Source organism: Nerophis ophidion, linkage group LG05 (genome assembly GCF_033978795.1).
Source record: "Nerophis ophidion isolate RoL-2023_Sa linkage group LG05, RoL_Noph_v1.0, whole genome shotgun sequence".
Taxonomy (NCBI): Eukaryota; Metazoa; Chordata; class Actinopteri; order Syngnathiformes; family Syngnathidae; genus Nerophis; species Nerophis ophidion.
In genome coordinates this window covers 1,411,410-1,430,485 of record NC_084615.1, presented here as the reverse complement: position 1 = coordinate 1,430,485, position 19,076 = coordinate 1,411,410, and the positions used below count along the sequence as shown (strand labels likewise).

The 19,076-nt window shown below is 42.8% G+C and overlaps 1 protein-coding gene and 1 long non-coding RNA gene across 6 annotated transcripts in view; one reads left to right on the top strand and one right to left on the bottom strand.

Moving 5' to 3' along the window:
* Window positions 1-19,076, top strand: part of nexmifb (neurite extension and migration factor b) — a 406,603-nt gene that overhangs the window by 240,451 nt on the left and 147,076 nt on the right. The window lies entirely within an intron of this gene.
* LOC133552484 (uncharacterized) lies at window positions 7,078-17,182 on the bottom strand. Of its 2 annotated transcripts, XR_009806722.1 has the most exons (3): window positions 15,779-17,164; window positions 10,744-10,897; window positions 7,078-7,806 (listed from the first exon to the last, which is right to left on the bottom strand). It is a non-coding gene; the product is annotated as an uncharacterized LOC133552484 (long non-coding RNA). The 2 variants fall into 2 exon arrangements; XR_009806721.1 differs by lacking the exon at window positions 10,744-10,897 and having other exon boundaries at window positions 15,779-17,182.

The window sequence follows — 19,076 nt, the reverse complement described above, 5'->3', positions numbered from 1 at the left end:
AAATAAAATGATTCTCAGTGCGCCTGATAGTCCGGAAAATACGGTATGTAATAAAACACGATAAAGGTACTAGTTTGTATAGTGTGTTGAAATTTCATCCTTGTTAAACGCTTGGTTAATAGCACTTTGAAGTAAAAATACATAGAAAAATGTGCAGTTAATAAATATAGGTATGTTGAAGCACAGTACAATCCATCAAGCGGTGTGGCTTCGTAGCTTCCCAAAGTCGTACTAAAACATTTTGATATATTTTTGGAGCCCTGTGTGTAATGTTCTATATTTTCAATGGAACATATAAAATGTTGGTGTTATTTACTTGAGTCATATTGCCTTCATATTGCAGTATACACATATCTCTTATGTTTGACTGCCATCTACTGGTCACACCTATCATTACACCATGTACTAAATAAAATAGCTTCGAGGTCGGTAAGCAAAACCAGAATTATTCCATACATAAGGCGCACCAGGATATAAGGCGCACTGTCAAATTTTGAGGACGAAAAAAAAAGATTTTAAGTGCGCTTTACAGTCCGGAAAATACAGTATGTAATAAAAGACAATAAGGGAACTAGTTTATATAGTGTGTTAAAATTTGGAGCGCCGTGTGTAATGTTCTATATTTTCAATGGAATGTATAAAATGTTGGTGTTGTTTACTTGAGTCATATTGCCAACATAGTGCAGTTTACACATATCTCTTATGTTTGACTGCCATCTACTGGTCACACTTATCATTACACAATGTACCAAATTAAAATTGTTTCGAGGTCGGTAAGCAAAACCAGAATTATTCCGTACATTAGGCGCACCGGGTTATAAGGCGCACTGTCAAATTTTGAGGACGGAAAAAAAAGATTTTAAGTGCGCTTTACAGTCCGGAAAATACGGTATGTAATGAAAGACAATAAGGGAACTAGTTTATATAGTGTGTTAAAATTTGGAGCGCCGTGTGTAATGTTCTATATTTTCAATGGAACGTATAAAATGTTGGTGTTGTTTACTTGAGTCATATTGCCAACATAGTGCAGTTTACACGTATCTCTTATGTTTGACTGCCATCTACTGGTCACACTTATCATTACACAATGTACCAAATTAAAATTGTTTCGAGGTCGGTAAGCAAAACCAGAATTATTCCGTACATAAGGCGCACCGGGTTATAAGGCGCACTGTCAAATTTTGAGGACGGAAAAAAATTATTTTAAGTGTGCTTTACAGTCCGGAAATTACGGTATGTAATAAAAGACAATAAGGGAACTAGTTTATATAGTGTGTTAAAATTTGGAGCGCCGTGTGTAATGTTCAAAATTTTCAATGGGCACTAAAATTGGCCCTAGTATGTGAGTGTGAATGTTGTCTGTCTATCTGTGTTGGCCCTGTGATGAGGTGGCGACTTGTCCAGGGTGTACCCCGCCTTCCGCCCGATTGTAGCTGAGATAGGCGCCAGCGCCCCCCCGCGACCCCAAAAGGTAATAAGCGGTAGAAAATGGTTGGATGGATATAAAATGTTGGTGTTGTTTACTTGAGTCATTTTGCCAACATAGTGCAGTTTACATGTATCTCTTATGTTTGACTGCCATCTACTGGTCACACTCATCATTACACAATGTACCAAATAAAATTGCTTCGAGGTCGGGAAGTAAAAGCAAAATGTTTAGGTGCAGAAAATGAAAGGATTTTAAGTGCGTCTTATTTTCCGGAAAATAAATCTCATTACAGAAAACATAACTGCCAAAAAGGGGAGAACTTAAGTTACGTACATCACATGTTTGGACCCCAGTGTTCTATTTTTAAGGTTAAGATGTCAATGCAAGGATCTGCCAATGTGTCCAAGTTCTTTTCTACAACAGGAGCACTCGCGCCACATTTTGTTGTCATTCGTGATCGACTTGATTGACAAATGCCAACCGCATTGGGCGTCAGAAACACAACGCTGTGTTTTTTTCTGGTTTGAAGTCCACCTAAGTGGTTTCTCTCACACCATTTTTTTTTTCTCCTTTTCTAATGGCGGCGACTGCGGTGACTTGCGCACATGAGTGCTTCCCCTTAGTGTCAACCTTTCTCCGCTTGGCTCGGCGGGATTGTTAGCATTCGGCTTTCGCTGCAAATGATCTCCTCCTGCAGTCCTGGCTGCTATGGCGAAGCGTCGCCCGAGAGCAATCCATTGTTCATAAGCTGGCCGACGCCATGTAAGATAACACAAAGTCTCGATAAGTAGATCCAACCCCCCCCCCCCCCCCCCCCCCCGCTTGCTTTTCAAGGCGATTATGACAAACGACGGCAGCAGTAAAGTGGATGGTTGAATAAGGACGCCGCTTCTCTCTCTATCGCAGTCTATCAGCATTATTTACCAGTTCTGCCATTTGCTTTGTGCGCCACCTCTCCCTGCCAAGTAGGCGACTGGCGCCGGACCAGAGGCGAGTGACAACAGGCTACAGTGAAAAGCGAGGGGAGCTGTGTGAACGAGCCAAGTCTATTCGCGCCTGTCGATCTGCTCTCGCTGAGCAGAACACAGCTCGTTGTGGGGTTTTTCTGCAGCGCTCTTGTGGAGAAGGTCAGAAGACCAGCACGTTTTGGGAACCAACGTGGCCTGGATATTAGACTTTGTTCCAACGTGAGCGTGTATGCCAAGATATCAGAGCTGTTTTGTTCACAATCTTGTTTACTCTTGCTTTTGAAATGGTAGTGGTGTGGACCAAGAAGTCCCGGCAGGCACAAGACTTAGACTTAGTTAGATTCAGATTTCCTTTTTATTGTCGTTCAAATTTGAACTTTACTGTCATGTCTGTTTATAATGTTTTTGTTTGGCCATGTGCTGTTTTACTTCGTGGTTGTGCACTGTTGCTTGTTTTGTTTCCATGACTACTGTTGCGTTAGGGCCAGATGTTAAGTTGCTGGTCAATCCCAAGTTCTTTTGATGACACTTAAACTGAGTTTGAATGATCACCCAGAACAGAATAGGTATTTTGCAATTTATTCCAAAGCTTTGGAGAGACCAACCTAAAAACAACACATTCAAATCGCATAGCCTAGTTGAACTTACGGAAGCGCTGTCTTTTTCAACATGTACCTCGCCCCCACCCTCCGGAACGAATACACATGTCTATTGTCCCCGTTAGCTGTGCACAGGATGAGATAAGAAGGGTGTATTGCTACTCCTCACATTCCTAAAGCCAAGGTTAACTTGCAGTGTACCATGGACATGAGTTTATAAAATAGAAAGAGTACAAATGGAAAACATTAGCTATTTCAAATATGACTATAGAAAGAAATAACTCTTAAATATAGATAAATGTAGATATCTATCTCCGTCACTACTCATTAGTTTCACCCGTCTCACGTTTTGCACTCGCGCACCCCGTCACTAATCAGGTTGGTATTATTTAAGCTTGCAGTTGCCAGGCAGTCGACCTGGTGATATTACCTCCCGGACACCCATGCTCCGAAGGAATTTAATCCCAAGTTCTTTTGATGACACTCAAGATGAGTTTGAATGATCACCCAGAACAGAATAGGTATTTTGCAATTTATTCCAAAGCTTTGGAGAGACCAACCTAAAAACAACACATTCAAATCGCATAGCCTAGTTCAGCTGAAAACCTTACGGAAGCGCTGTCTTTTTCAACATGTACCTCGCCCCCACCCTCCGGAACGAATACACATGTCTATTGTCCTCGTTAGCTGTGCACAGGATGAGATAAGAAGGGTGTATTGCTACTCCTCACATTCCTAAAGCCAAGGTTAACTTGCAGTGTACCATGGACATGAGATTATAAAATAGAAAGAGTACAAATGGAAAACACAAGCTATTTCAAATATGACTATAGAGAGAAATAACTCTTAAATATGGATAAATGTAGATATCTATCTCCGTCACTACTCATTAGTTTCACCCGTCTCACGTTTTGCACTCGCGCACCCGTCACTAATCAGGTCGGTATTATTTAAGCTTGCAGTTGCCAGGCAGTCGACCTGGCGATATTACCTCCCGGACACCCATGCTCCGAGGGAATTTAATCCCAAGTTCTTTTGATGACACTCAAGCTGAGTTTGAATGATCACCCAGAACAGAATAGGTATTTTGCAATTTATTCCAAAGCTTTGGAGAGACCAACCTAAAAACAACACATTCAAATCGCATAGCCTAGTTCAGCTGAAAACCTTACGGAAGCGCTGTCTTTTTCAACATGTGCCTCGCCCCCACCCCCCGGAACGAATACACATGTCTATTGTCCTCGTTACCTGTGCACAGGATGAGATAAGAAGGGTGTATTGCTACTCCTCACATTCCTAAAGCCAAGGTTAACTTGCAGTGTACCATGGACATGAGTTTATAAAATAGAAAGAGTACAAATGGAAAACACTAGCTATTTCAAATATGACTATAGAAAGAAATAACTCTTAAATATGGATAAATGTCAATCAATCAATCAATGTTTATTTATATAGCCCCAAATCACAAATGTCTCAAAGGACTGCACAAATCATTACGACTACAACATCCTCGGAAGAACCCACAAAAGGGCAAGGAAAACTCACACCCAGTGGGCAGGGAGAATTCACATCCAGTGGGACGCCAGTGACAATGCTGACTATGAGAAACCTTGGAGAGGACCTCAGATGTGGGCAACCCCCCCCTCAAGGGGATCGAAAGCAATGGATGTCGAGCGGGTCTAACATGATACTGTGAAAGTTCAATCCATAGTGGCTCCAAGACAGCAGTGAGAGTCCCGTCCACAGGAAACCATCTCAGTATTGATAAATGTAGATATCTATCTCCGTCACTACTCATTAGTTTCACCCGTCTCACATTTTGCACTCGCGCACCCGTCACTAATCAGGTCGGTATTATTTAAGCTTGCAGTTGCCAGGCAGTCGACCTGGCGATATTACCTCCCGGACACCCATGCTATCTGATATCCTTAGTACTCATGCCATTGTCTTGCTGCCATAGTTTTCTTGCTGCTCGTTTCTTGCCATGTGAGTTTTGTGTATTCTTGTCACAGTAAGTGTTGATTTGTTTAATGTTCATAGTTTTTTGCCCAAGTGCTAGTTTTTGTTTCATTAGTCAAGTTTGTTCTCCGCCTTTGTGCGCGCCTTTAGTTTTGTACCTTGAAATAAAATCATGTATTTAACTCCAAGCCGTGTCCGATCCAACTTTACTTGCATCTCGGTAAAACAAACACCCCAAAGTCCACGCCCTGACACTTTACAGTACAGATAAGAACATTATCTTGTTGCATTAACTCATGGTAGTGCAGGATAAAAAAAACAATAGTGTGCATATATCAATCAATCAATGTTTACTTATATAGCCCTAAATCACTAGTGTCTCAAAGGGCTGCACAAACCACCACGACATCCTCGGTAGGCCCACATAAGGGCAAGGAAAACTCACACCCAGTGGGACGTCGGTGACAATGATGACTATGAGAACCTTGGAGAGGAGGAAAGCAATGGATGTCGAGCGGGTCTAACATGATACTGTGAAAGTTCAATCCATAATGGATCCAACACAGTCGCGAGAGTCCAGTCCAAAGCGGATCCAACACAGCAGCGAGAGTCCCGTTCACAGCGGAGCCAGCAGGAAACCATCCCAAGCGGAGGCGGATCAGCAGCGCAGAGATGTCCCCAGCCGATACACAGGCAAGCAGTACATGGCCACCGGATCGGACCGGACCCCCTCCACAAGGGAGAGTAGGACATAGAAGAAAAAGAAAAGAAACGGCAGATCAACTGGTCTAAAAAGGGAGTCTATTTAAAGGCTAGAGTATACAAATGAGTTTTAAGGTGAGACTTAAATGCTTCTATATAAATAAATAGATTACTGTACAGATAAATATATTGCACCTTTTCATATGCATCCACCTTTATGGATGTATGTTGTATTGTCTTTATATTCCAGCGAGTTAATCCGTTTTTGGGTGGAATTGTGGGGATTATTTTAATGCGTTGAAGAGTCCCAAAAGCTTCACCACTTTGGTCATAATTTTTGCGCTCAAGAAAGACTTTAGCTCAGTGGTTCTTAACCTTGTTGGAGGTACAGAAACCCATCAGTTTCATATGCGCATTTAGTGAAAAATAAAAATAAAACGTTTTCAAATTCAAGGCAAAGTTAAATGTTGTTTTTTACTGGTGCACAAAATGAACCGTGCATGAACATCACCTTGTTCAAAGAAAAAAAGCAACACCGTGTATAAACTAACAACAAAGTGCACACCTGCAAATCAGTGTGACTTCTGCTGTTGCCTTTGAGAATTTTAATTTCCCCTCGGGGATTAATAAAGTATGTCTGATTCTCATTCTGAGAGACCAGTTGAGTTATGCGTGGGCTCACCTCGGCAAGTGCCACTCTCATGTCATTTTTTAAATGATCAAATCAAATAATTGATTTACTTTCACAGCAAAATAAAAAGTCTGTTCCTTTCCTTCGTTTTCCACCCAGACATACAATACTAGTACACAGCTCATGAAAAACAATATTTTTTGTTTATTGGCATTGGAAGTGGGCCAAAACACTTATATTAGAAAATGACAGCTGTCATTTGATTATAATAATAAAACATTTAATTTGTTATTTAGTCAGGTTTGGGACATGTGCTCCACTGAATGCTCAAGGAGTTTTTGTGTTTGCTCACACATATGGAAAATTCTAGGGAACATTGTTTGAGGATATCCATCATGCCTCGATAGGCAGAAAGTTTTTTTTTTACATCGTTTGTTGGGTGTGTCTTTACCTCCGCCGAACCCCTAGGGCAGGGGTGGGGAACCTATGGCTCTGGAGCCAGATGTGGCTCTTTTGATGACTGCATCTGCCTCTCAGATAAATCTTAGCTGACATTGCTTAAGACCATAATTATGAATAATTCCGCTGGAATTCACAGTGCTAAAAATAACGTTCAAAATATAAAACATTCTCATGCATTTAAATCCATCCATCCGTTTCCTACCGCACCTGTTCAAGAAGTCGCATTAATGGTAAGAAGTATTTTATGTCACGATGGGGGGGGGGGGGTTGCAGCTGGCTGCGGGGTCGTTCTTCCAGGAAGGCAGACGGACTACTCGGGACATGGCATTTAGGTAAAAACATGATTTAATTTAAACTAAAAATAGATACAAACAAAAATCGCTCACAGCGGAGGTATAACTTGGGATAAGGAAGAAAGCTGACGCATAAACAGACTAAGAACATAAATCAAAAAAAACTTACTTGGCGTGGCATGAAGCACGAAACTATGGCAAGGCATGAAAAAAGTCAGCACAGAGCAAGAAAGGATCACATTGACGCCAGGGCGACTGACTGGCAAAGACAAGCTTAAATACTGCCTCTGATTAGTGCTCGGGAAGCAGGTGAGCGGGCAGAGACAGGTGGACAAAATGAGTAACCAAGGAAACCAAACAAGGGAGTGGAAAAAAACAGGAACTTAAAGAGCACATGGCCAAACAAAAACATGATCAACAGACATGACATTTGATTTATTATTGATTAGCTTCAGAATAACAATGTTATTATACTCAAAAAATGTTGGTCTTACTTAAAAATGCACGCATTTAGTTGTATTCAGTGTTAAAAAATATGATATGGCTCTCACGGAAATACATTCTGAAATATTTGGCTTTCATGGCTCTCTCAGCCAAAAAGGTTCCCGACCCCTGCCCTAGGGTTTGATCGAACCCAGGTTAAGAAACAACTCTTTAGCTCCAGACTTCTTTTTTTGTTGGATGTGAGGTGGCGACTTGTCCTGGGTGTGCCCCGCCTTCCTCCCGAATGCAGCCGGGATAGACTCCAGTAAACCCGCCACCCCTGAAGCGGTAGAAAAATGGATGGAGGGATTGTCATTACTGCCCCCAGTGATGGGAAAGTGTATTACCACAGCAGAGAAACAAATATTTTTTGCCAGGCCTCTCATTTTAAGCGATTTAAAAACACTTTACAGACATTTTCAGAAGAAATACAATATTTCTTTACAGCCAGAGGTGGGTAGTAACACGCTACATTTACTCCATTAAATCTACTTGAGTAACTTTTGGGATAAATTGTACTTCTAAGAGTAGTTTTAAACCAACATACTTTTACTTGAGTATATTTATAGAGAAGAAACGCTACTTTTACTCCGCTCCATTTATCTACATTCTACTCGCTACTGATTTTTATCGATCTGTTAATGCACGCTCTGTTTGTTTTGGTTTTTTCAGACAGACCTTCAAAGTAGGATCTATCACATGCCTGCGTTTCACCAATCAAATGCAGTCACTGGTGACGTTTGACTCCGTTTCACCAATCAAATGCAGTCACTGGTGACGTTTGACTCCGTTTCACCAATCAAATGCAGTCACTGGTGACGTTTGACTCCGTTTCACCAATCAAATGCAGTCACTGGTGACGTTTGACTCCGTTTCACCAATCAAACAGAGCCAGGCGGTCACATGATTAACTGCGCACTTTTAAAAAATATATTTTTTATAAACCTATATTTATAAATTTCAATATTTACAAACAGTTAAAAATAATAATCAATGTACAAAAACAGTATAAAAAACGTACAAAACAGCGCCAGGGGGTTGTAAATTCAAAGTAACTAAAATAGAATGCAAAAAACATATATATAAAATTAACAAAGTGCAAAGCCATAGGCTCACTCAATCTCAGTAAATAACTTAAATTTGGAACACAGCATCATCGTTTTAACAGATTTTTGCTTGTTAGAGGTAGAGTGTTTTAATGTAGAGTTCTAAATCTTTTTTAAAAGCACAAAAAACTGGTTGGGTATTGAGAAACTTACATTTATGAATATAAAACTTAGCCAATAGTAGAATGAGGTTGCAAAGGTAAAATTCATTCAAAACATTTTTTCAATAGAGTGTAAAACCAAATATATATTATTTAATGTATATTATTGTTTTAGCTGCTTAAGAGATATTCCTGGCTCTAAATTTGTTCATTGCTATTTTTTGTGCATTACTTGTTGCCGTCATCATTAAACAAACAGGTTACTCATCAGTTACTCAGTACTTGAGTAGTTTTTTCACAACATACTTTTTACTTTTACTCAAGTAAATATTTGGGTGACTACTCCTTACTTTTACTTGAGTAATACATCTGTAAAGTAACAGTACTCTTACTTGAGTACAATTTCTGCCTACTCTACCCACCTCTGTGCCTAACAGTTGAAGTTCCGGCGTATTTATGAGAGAAATACCCGTCAACATGGACAGGAGACGGAGTCGTATTCGATGGCAGCTTAATTTGCAGAAATTGCACAAGAAGTTAGAGGCCTTAAAAAAAAAGGCTTTGTGCGACTGCATGCACTGCACAGGATGTGAGTGCTGCTAATAAATACATGTCAGTCATTTTGCACAGAACCTATGGAAACATCAGCACTGAGGCTTGGAAACGCTGCGTGACACAGATGGCGGGGGAACCTTTGTAATGCTAATATGATATCACAGTGTGTGTGTGTGTGTGTGTGTGTGTGTGTGTGTGTGTGTGCAGCATGGCTACGGAGTGATTCTTTTCAGTAACGGCAAGCAAAAGACCTCCCTGGGCTCCCGCTGAAAAGGCCGTGTGGTCGGCAGGTCTTGGAGCTCCGGCCTTGACTCTATTGATCCGGTTCTTCGGTCAGCGCTGCGCACGGTTAATCAACTCCGTCGCCGAGTGTTTGTCACGTTCCGAAACGGGATCTTTCTGGAATTAAAGTAGGGCTACGAGGCCTAAGACACTGAAAGGGGAACATTATCACAATTCCAGAAGGGTTAAAACCAATAACAATCAGTTCTCGGTGGCTTATTTTATTTTTCGAAGTTTTTTTCAAAATTTTACCCATCATGCAATATCCCGAAAAACGGCTTCAAAATGCCTGATTTTCACCATCGTTATATCCACCCGTCCATTTTCCTGTGACGTCACCGCGTGATGCCAATACAAACAAACATGGCGGATAGCACAGCAAGATATAGCGACATTAGCTCGGATTCAGACTCGGATTTCAGCGGCTTAAGCGATTCAACAGATTACGCATGTATTGAAACGGATGGTTGGAGTGTGGAGGCAGATAGCGAAAACAAAATTAAAGAAGAAACTGGAGCTATTGAGCCGTATCACGACAGACAGCGGCAACGAGGACGAATTCGGGCGATCGCCTTCTAACCAACGATTGCATCTTTTGACAACTGGTGAGACTTGAATACGTCGATTGGTATGTGTTTGTTTGGCATTAAATGTGGGTGCAGGGAAAGGCTGGATGCAAATATAGCTACAAATGAAGCATACATACAGCTAGCCTAAATAGCAGGTTAGCAATGATTAGCTTGCAGTCATGCCGTGTGCAAATATGTCTGATTAGCACATAAGTCAATAACATCAACAAAACTCACCTTTGTGATTTCGTTGACTTTATCGTTGGAAATGCATCTGCTTTGAGTATCGCAGGATATCCACACATCTCCGTCGTAGCATCGCCACTCACGGCTAAAAGTCGTCTGCTTTAATCGCATAATTACACAGTATTTTGGACATCTGTGTTGCTGAATCTTTGGCAATTTGTTCAGTTAATAATGGAGACTATAAATTAGAATGCTGTTGGTGGAAAGCAGTGGATTGCAGCTGCCTTTAGCAACCAACACACAGCCGGTGTTTCTTTTTTTTTGTGATGCTTTAATATGGTCAAGCGAACATGTTTCCCTCCCACATATCAAGCAGCAGGTTTCCGTGAGAAAATTGTTGTAATAAGTCTGCTCTTACCGGAGACATGAGCGGAGCTTGTGTCCTCCTGCAGCTGTCTGTCAAAGAGGCAGCCGCGACTTTCTTGGCCTCTCCACGGCTTCCATCAGAGACACCGGCGGTCACCACACCCCTCCGACTTTCAGGTATAACTTCATAATCGTCGGTAGCGATGCTACGACAGAACAAAACAAACGAGGGACTTTCGCATCTTTCGACCACTGTTGCAACTTTAATCCGTCAATTGGTATGTGTTTGTTTGGCATTAAATGTGGGTGGAGGGAAAGGCTGGATGCAAATATAGCTACAAATGCGGCATAATGATGCAATATGTACATACAGCTAGCCTAAATATTATGTTAGCATCGATTAGCTTACCGTGACCATTGATATGGCTGATTAGCACACTCCACGCAAGTCAACTTGAATCCGTCCCTGTTCGTGATGTTACACCCTCCGACAACACACCGACGAGGCATCAATCAATCAATGTTTATTTATATAGCCCCAAATCACAAATGTCTCAAAGGACTGCACAAATCATTACTCTCGTTGTTGTGTTGGATCCACTATGGATTGGACATTCACAATATCATGTTGGACCCGCTCGACATCCATTGATTTCGGTCCCCTGGGGGGGTTGCCCACATATGTGGTCCTCTCCAAGGTTTCTCATAGTCATCATTGTCACTGTAACCGACGTCCCACTGGGTGTGAGTTTTTCCTTGCCCTTACGTGGGCTCTGTACCGAGGATGCCGTTGGGGTTTGTACAGTCCTTTGAGACACTTGTGATTTCGGGCTATATAAATAAACATTGATTGATTGATTGATTGATTACGACTACAACATCCTCGGAAGAACCCACAAAAGGGCAAGGAAAACTCACACCCAGTGGGCAGGGAGAATTCACATCCAGTGGGACGCCAGTGACAATGCTGACTATGAGAAACCTTGGAGAGGCATAATGTCTCCAAATTACGGGAAAACAGTCGAAAAAACGGAAAATAAAAGAGCTGATTTGACTTGGTGTGTGTAATGTGTTTGAAAAAATGGCGGATTGCTTCCCGTTGTGACGTCACGGGTGAAAGGTCATTGCTCCGACAGCGAACAATTGAAAGACGTTTCAATCGCCAATTTCACCCTTTTAGAGTTCGGAAATTGATCAAAAAAAATATATGGTCTTTTTTCTGCACCATCAAGGTATATATTGACGCTTACATAGGTCTGCTGATAATGTTCCCCTTTAAAGGCCTACTGAAATGAGATGTTCTTATTTAAACGGGGATAGCAGGTCCATTCTATGTGTCATACTTCATCATTTCGCCATATTGCCATATTTTTGCTGAAAGGATTTAGTAGAGAACATCCACGATAAAGTTCGCAACTTTCGGTGCTAAGAGAAAAGCCTTGCCTGTACCGGAAGTCGCAGACGATGTGGTCACATGTTTGAGGGCTCCTCACATCTTCACATTGTTTATAATGGGAGCCTCCAACAAAAAGTGCTATTTGGACCGAGAAAACGGCAATTTCCACATTAATTTGAGCGATGACGAAAGATTTGTGTTTGAGGATATTGATAGCGACGTACTAGGAACAAAAAAAAACGCGATTGCATTGGGACTGATTCAGATGTTTGTAGACACATTTACTAGGATAATTCTGGGAAATCCCTTATCTTTCTATTGTGTTGCTAGTGTTTTAGTGAGTTTAATAGTACCTGATAGTCGGAGGGTGTCTCCACGGGTGTGTTGACGCCAGTGTCTCAGGGGAGTCGACGGCAGCTTTATGGACGGCACAAGCTCAGCTTTTCTCCGGTAAGAAGCGACTTTTTAACCACAATTTTCTCACTGAAACATGCTGGTTGACATTTGGTCTGGATCCATGTTGGCTTGACCACTCTGATCCATAGTAAATTATCACCTCCGGGAAATTTTAAACAAGGAATCACCGTGTGTTTGTGTGGCTAAAGGCTAAAGTTTCCCAACACCATCTTTCTACTGTGACTTCTCCAATATTAATTGAACAAATTGCAAAAGATTCAGCAACACAGATCTCCAAAATACTGTGTAATTATGCCGTTAAAGCAGACGACTTTTAGCTGTGTGTGTGTGCAGCGCTCATACTTCCTAAAAACGCGTGACGTCTTGCGTACACGTCATCATTACACGACGTTTTCAAGACGAAACTCCCGGGAAATTTAAAATTGCAATTTAGTAAACTAAAAAGGCCGTATTGGCATGTGTTGCAATGTTAATATTTCATCATTGATATATAAACTATCAGACTGCGTGGTGGCTAGTAGTGGCTTTCAGTAGGACTTCAAGCAGCTACTGCCTTCGCGGCTGTGTTGGATCCACTATGGACTGAACTTTTCACGGTATTATGTTAGACACGCTCGAGGGGGCGGGTTGCTCACATATGTGGTCCTCTCCAAGGTTCTCATAGTCCTCATTGTCACTTACGTCTCACTGGGTGTGAGTTTTCCTTGCCCTTATGTGGGCCTACCGAGGATGTCGTAGTGGTTTGTGTTGTGGTTTGTGCAGCCCTTTGAGACACTAGTAATTTAGGGCTATATAAATGAACATTGATTGATTGATACTGCAGAACGACGAACATTCCACGGATTTCTCCGGTAAGATATATATCACAATTTCCCCATCCAAAAACATGCTGGTTGACGTGGACAAAACATGTTCGTTTGACCGCTCTGCTTCACAACAAACAAAGAAACACCGGCTGTGTCTCGGTGCTAAAGACAGCTGCAATCCACCACTTTCCACCAACATGATATTGTTCTATATCATGGGTGTCAAACTCCGGCCCGCGGGCCAAAATTGGCCCGCCGTGTAATTTCACTTGGCCCTCGAGGCAATATCAAATTAACATTAGAGCTGGCGGTGTCGCTCTAACACCGCATTCACCGCTAACACTCTTACTTACCAACCCTCCCGGTTTTTCCAGGAGACTCCCGAAGTTCAGTGCCCCTCCCGAATTTCATCCGGGACAACAATACTTGGGGTGGGCTTTAAAGGCGTCCTCTACAACCTGTCTCCACGTCCGCTTTTTCTCCATACAAACAGCGTGCCGGCCCACTCACATAATATATGCGGCTCATACACACACACACACAAGTGTATGCAAGCATACTTGGTCAACAGCCATACAGGTCCCACTGAGGGTGGCCGTATAAACAACTTTAACACTGTTACAAATATGTGCCACATTGTGAACCCGCACCAAACAAGAATGACACATTTCGGGAGAACATCCGCACCGTAACACAACAGAACAAATACCCAGAACGCCTCGCAGCACTAACTCTTCCGGGACGCTACAATATACACCCCCCCGCCATCACCAAACCCCGTCCACCTCAACCCCACCGCCGAAAAGAGTCGTTAAATTTGTATTTAAATTTTATTTGATATGCCATTGATATTTTTTAATTATTATTATTATTTAAAACTGGATTTTGCATGTCACTAAAGTTATATAAGCCTTGCTTGGTCAATATTCAATGCAAAACTTGTTTGGGTCCCTATTAAAAGGTTCAATCAATCAATCAATCAATGTTTACTTATAAAGCCCTAAATCACTAGTGTCTCAAAGGGCTGCACAAACCACTACGACATCCTCGGTAGGCCCACATAAGGGCAAGGAAAACTCACACCCAGTGGGACGTCGGTGACAATGATGACTATGAGAACCTTGGAGAGGAGGAAAGCAATGGATGTCCAGCGGGTCTAACATGATACTGTGAAAGTTCAATCCATAATGGATCCAACACAGTCGCAAAAGTCCAGTCCAAAGCGGATCCAACACAGCAGCGAGAGTCCCGTCCGTTCACAGCGGAGCCAGAAGGAAACCATCCCAAGCGGAGGCGGATCAGCAGCGCAGAGATGTCCCCAGCCGATACACAGGCGAGCAGTACATGGCCACCGGATCGGACCGGACCCCCTCCACAAGGGAGAGTGGGACATAGAAGAAAAAGAAAAGAAACGGCAGATCAACTGATCTAAAAAGGTTAATTTGTTCAATCTTGGCCCGCGGCTTTGTTCAGTTTTAAATTTTGGCCCACTCTGTGTTTGAGTTTGACACCCCTGCTCTATATAGTCTCCAACACGGCACAGCCAATGGCGCGTCACTTCCGTCGCATTGTCGATTCGATTTCCAGCCCTTATGCCAGGTATTTGAATCGCGAGGGGGAGCGTTTCATATCCTCGCCCGCGAGAAAGAAGGAGAGGGGGAGGGCGGGGGGGGGGATCTTGTCTATCTGAAAGAGCATGCAGGATTAAGAGGGTTATTTCCCCAGAGGGGGGGTGGGTATGAGAGTGAGTGTCACTCAGACCCCCCCCCCCCCCCCCTCCCAACCCCCCATTCCTTCCTCACGTAATCCTTTTGCCTTTCCTCATTATTTCACCTCTTTCTTTTAAACACAATAATAATGCGCCGAAAGCTCATCAGCGTTATGAGCCCACAGATTCTTCCCCCCCCCCCCAAGCCCTCCTCTAACCCTTAATGGCACCCCCGAGTACATATCCGCTTCCTCACCTCGTCACGCTCCCTTCCTTCTTTTTCCCCGCCGCTTCAATCATACCCTACAGGGGGATGGAGGATGGCACGCTTTGGAGTATGGTTGTTATTCCAATCACACCTCAGATGGAGCGAGGTTCCACTACAGCGCAGAATAATTGGCAGGTTCCTGCAGCCGCACACAGCCGTGCTGTTCTACCGTGATGACGACGACAACGACGACGATGATAAGCTGTTGATGCCTTTCAAAGGTCATCGCGTTAATTGTTACCTTTCCTGTGCGTACTCGTGGTAGCTGAAATAACCCGTGTGCCAATTTATAGCCGGACTCAAAACCTCCAACCTCTTTGGCTGAAGGTCCCTTTAAAGAAGGGTTGCAGGTTCGATTCCCGCTTGTGCCATCCTAGTTACTGCCGTTGTGTCCTTGTGTAGCCGGTTCGAGTCTGCGTTGTGTAGTTGCTTTGAAGACAAGAGGACTATGTGGTTGTCTGTAGCCGAAACAGGCGGCGTATTTATTTTTACCTGTATGAAATATTCTTTCTTCTTTTCCTGAGAATCAGCCCCTCCAAGTCCGAGTCCATGGTTCTCGCCCGGAAAAGGGTGGAGTGCCATCTCCGGGTTGGGGGAGGAGACCCTGCCCCAAGTGGAGGAGTTCAAGTACCTAGGAGTGAGGGAAGAGTGGATCGTGAGATCGACAGGCAGCGTCTTCGATCATCGATCCATTGTGGTAAAGAAGGAGCTGAGCCGGAAGGCAAAGCTCTCAATTTACCGGTCGATCTACGTTCCCATCCTCACTTATGGTCATGAGCTTTGGGTCATGACCGAAAGGATAAGATCACGGGTACAAGCGGCCCAAATGAGTTTCCAGGTCTCTCCCTTAGAGATAGGGTGAGAAGCTCTGCCATCCGGGAGGGACTCAAAGTAAAGCCGCTGCTCCTCCACATGGAGAGGAGCCAGATGAGGTGGTTCGGGCATCTGGTCAGGATGCCACCCGAACGCCTCCCTAGGGAGGTGTTTAGGGCACGTCCAACCGGTAGGAGGCCACGGGGAAGACCCAGGACACGTTGGGAAGACTATGTCTCCCGGCTGGCCTGGGAACGCCTCGGGATCCCCCGGGAAGAGCTAGACGAAGTGGCTGGGGAGAGGGAAGTCTGGGTTTCCCTGCTTAGGCTGTTGCCCCCGCGACCCGACCTCGGATAAGCGGAAGAAGATGGTTGGATGGATGGATGAAATATACAGGAAACAGTGCGGCAGCGTTAACACAGGACTCAGCAGCAAACCAGTTTCCTCACGCACGAGTGAGTTTAAATGTTATATGAAACATTCACATTTATCACAAAACCTATACATCACATTTACAAATACACTGAAAATGAATACACCACCGTGAAATGTTTTATACAATAGAAAAATATATAAGTAAACATTGATTGATTGATTGAAAAATAAATAAATATAACAGTACAGAAAAATACAATAAAGTTTTGGGAGCAACAGAAACATACCTGTATGAAATATACAAGACTCAGCAGCAAAACAGTCTAAAATGGAGGGAAAACTTCAATGAAATGCCGCAGCCACCGTGTGTGTATGAGCGAGAAACGCCACCGAACAGTACACCAGCGAAAAGTTCGCTAAAACACTCAAACTATGAGTAGAACAAGTGTTCATAAGCATATCAGCAAGACAAGAGCACATTATAATCTCGTTTCACAGCCAAACACTTTAAAAACACGAGAGCAGAGAGACACACTTCCTTCCTCACGCATGTCTCAGCAACGAGTGAGGACTCGACGTCACTTCCGGAAAAAGGTAGGATTTCAAAATAAAATGACAAATTCTCCCAAAACGAACTATTTCCTAAAAAAAACTGACAAAATAAAAGTGACAATGGATATTATAGAGAAATCAAATAAAACGTGAGGGATTTTTGTTGGAATGCATACAATATAACTTATATACCTGCTACACTTGGGCAAGACACTTTACCCACCTGCTCCCAGTGCCACCCACACTGCTTTAAATGTAACTTAGATATTGCTTTTCACTATGTTAAAGCGCTATATAAATATAATTCACTTCACTTCACTATCACAACTTCAAAAGGGTTAAAAACAATAAAAATAAGTTCCCAGTTTTTTTTTCAAAAGTTTAGCGGTCCCGGAATATCCCTAAAAAAAGCTTTAAAGTGCCCTATTTTGCTCTCTCAAAGCCACTGTTCAATTTCCCTGTGACGTCACACAGTGCTGCCAACGTAAACAAACAATGGCGATTAGCACAGCAAGATATAGCGACTAGAGATGCGCGGTTTGCGGTCACAAAAAATAGATTTAAATAGATTCGGGCGGGTGGGGGTCGAACCAATTTGGAAATATATATTGTAATAATCCCTGGAATGTAGGCTCATAAAACTTCTTCGTTTGTCTTGTCTTTACTGCACAGGATGTAATACAACCACACTACAGCTCTCATGTCTCTAACGCTTTTGCCGGGACCACTCGAACTCTCACTTCCTGTCGATAACGTCACTTCCCTATCTCTCCCGGAAGTCCCGCCCCCCAGCCAAAGTCATTGGCTAACACCCTGTAGCCAGTCGCTACATTATACATAGTTCAATGTTATGTTGGAGAGTCCAGTCCAGTCCATAGTGGATCTTACATAATAGTGAGAGTCCAGTCCATAGTGGATCTGACATAATAGTGAGAGTCCAGTCCATAGTGGATCTAACATAATAGTGAGAGTCCAGTCCATAGTGGATCTAACATAATAGTGAGAGTCCAGTCCATAGTGGATCTAACATAATAGTGAGAGTCCAGTCCATATTGGATCTAACATAGTAGTGAGAGTCCAGTCCATAGTGGATCTAACATAATAGTGAGAGTCCAGTCCATAGTGGATCTTTCATAATAGTGAGAGTCCAGTCCATAGTGGAACTTACATAATAGTGAGAGTCCAGTCCATATTGGATCTAACATAGTAGTGAGAGTCCAGTCCATCGTGGATCTAACATAATAGTGAGAGTCCAGTCCATAGTGGATCTAACATAATAGTGTGAGAGTCCAGTCCATAGTGGATCTAACATAATAGTGAGAGTCCAGTCCATAGCGGATCTAACATAATAGTGAGAGTCCAGTCCATAGTGGATCTAACATAATAGTGTGAGAGTCCAGTCCATAGTGGATCTAACATAATAGTGAGAGTCCAGTCCATAGCGGATCTAACATAATAGTGAGAGTCCAGTCCATATTGGATCTAACATAATAGTGAGAGTCCAGTCCATCGTGGATCTAACATAATAGTGAGAGTCCAGTCCATAGTGGATCTAACATAATAGTGAGAGTCCAGTCCATAGTGGATCTAACATAATAGTGTGAGAGTCCAGTCCATAGTGGATCCAACATAATAGTGTGAGAGTCCAGTCCATAGTGGATCTAACATAATAGTGAGAGTCCAGTCCATAGTGGATCTAACATAATAGTGAGAGTCCAGTCCATAGTGGATCTTTCATAATAGTGAGAGTCCAGTCCATAGTGGATCTTTCATAATAGTGAGAGTCCAGTCCATAGTGGATCTAACATAATGTGAATTATATTTATATAGCGCTTTTCTCTAGTGACTCAAAGCGCTTTACATAGTGAAACCCAATATTTAAGTTACATTTAAAGCAGTGTGGGTGGCACTGGGAGCAGGTGGGTAAAGTGTCTTGCCCAAGGACACAACGGCATTGACTAGGATGGCACAAGCGGGAATCGAACCTGCAACCCTCAAGTTGCTGACACGGCCACTCTACCAACCGAGCTAGTGGATCTAACATAATAGT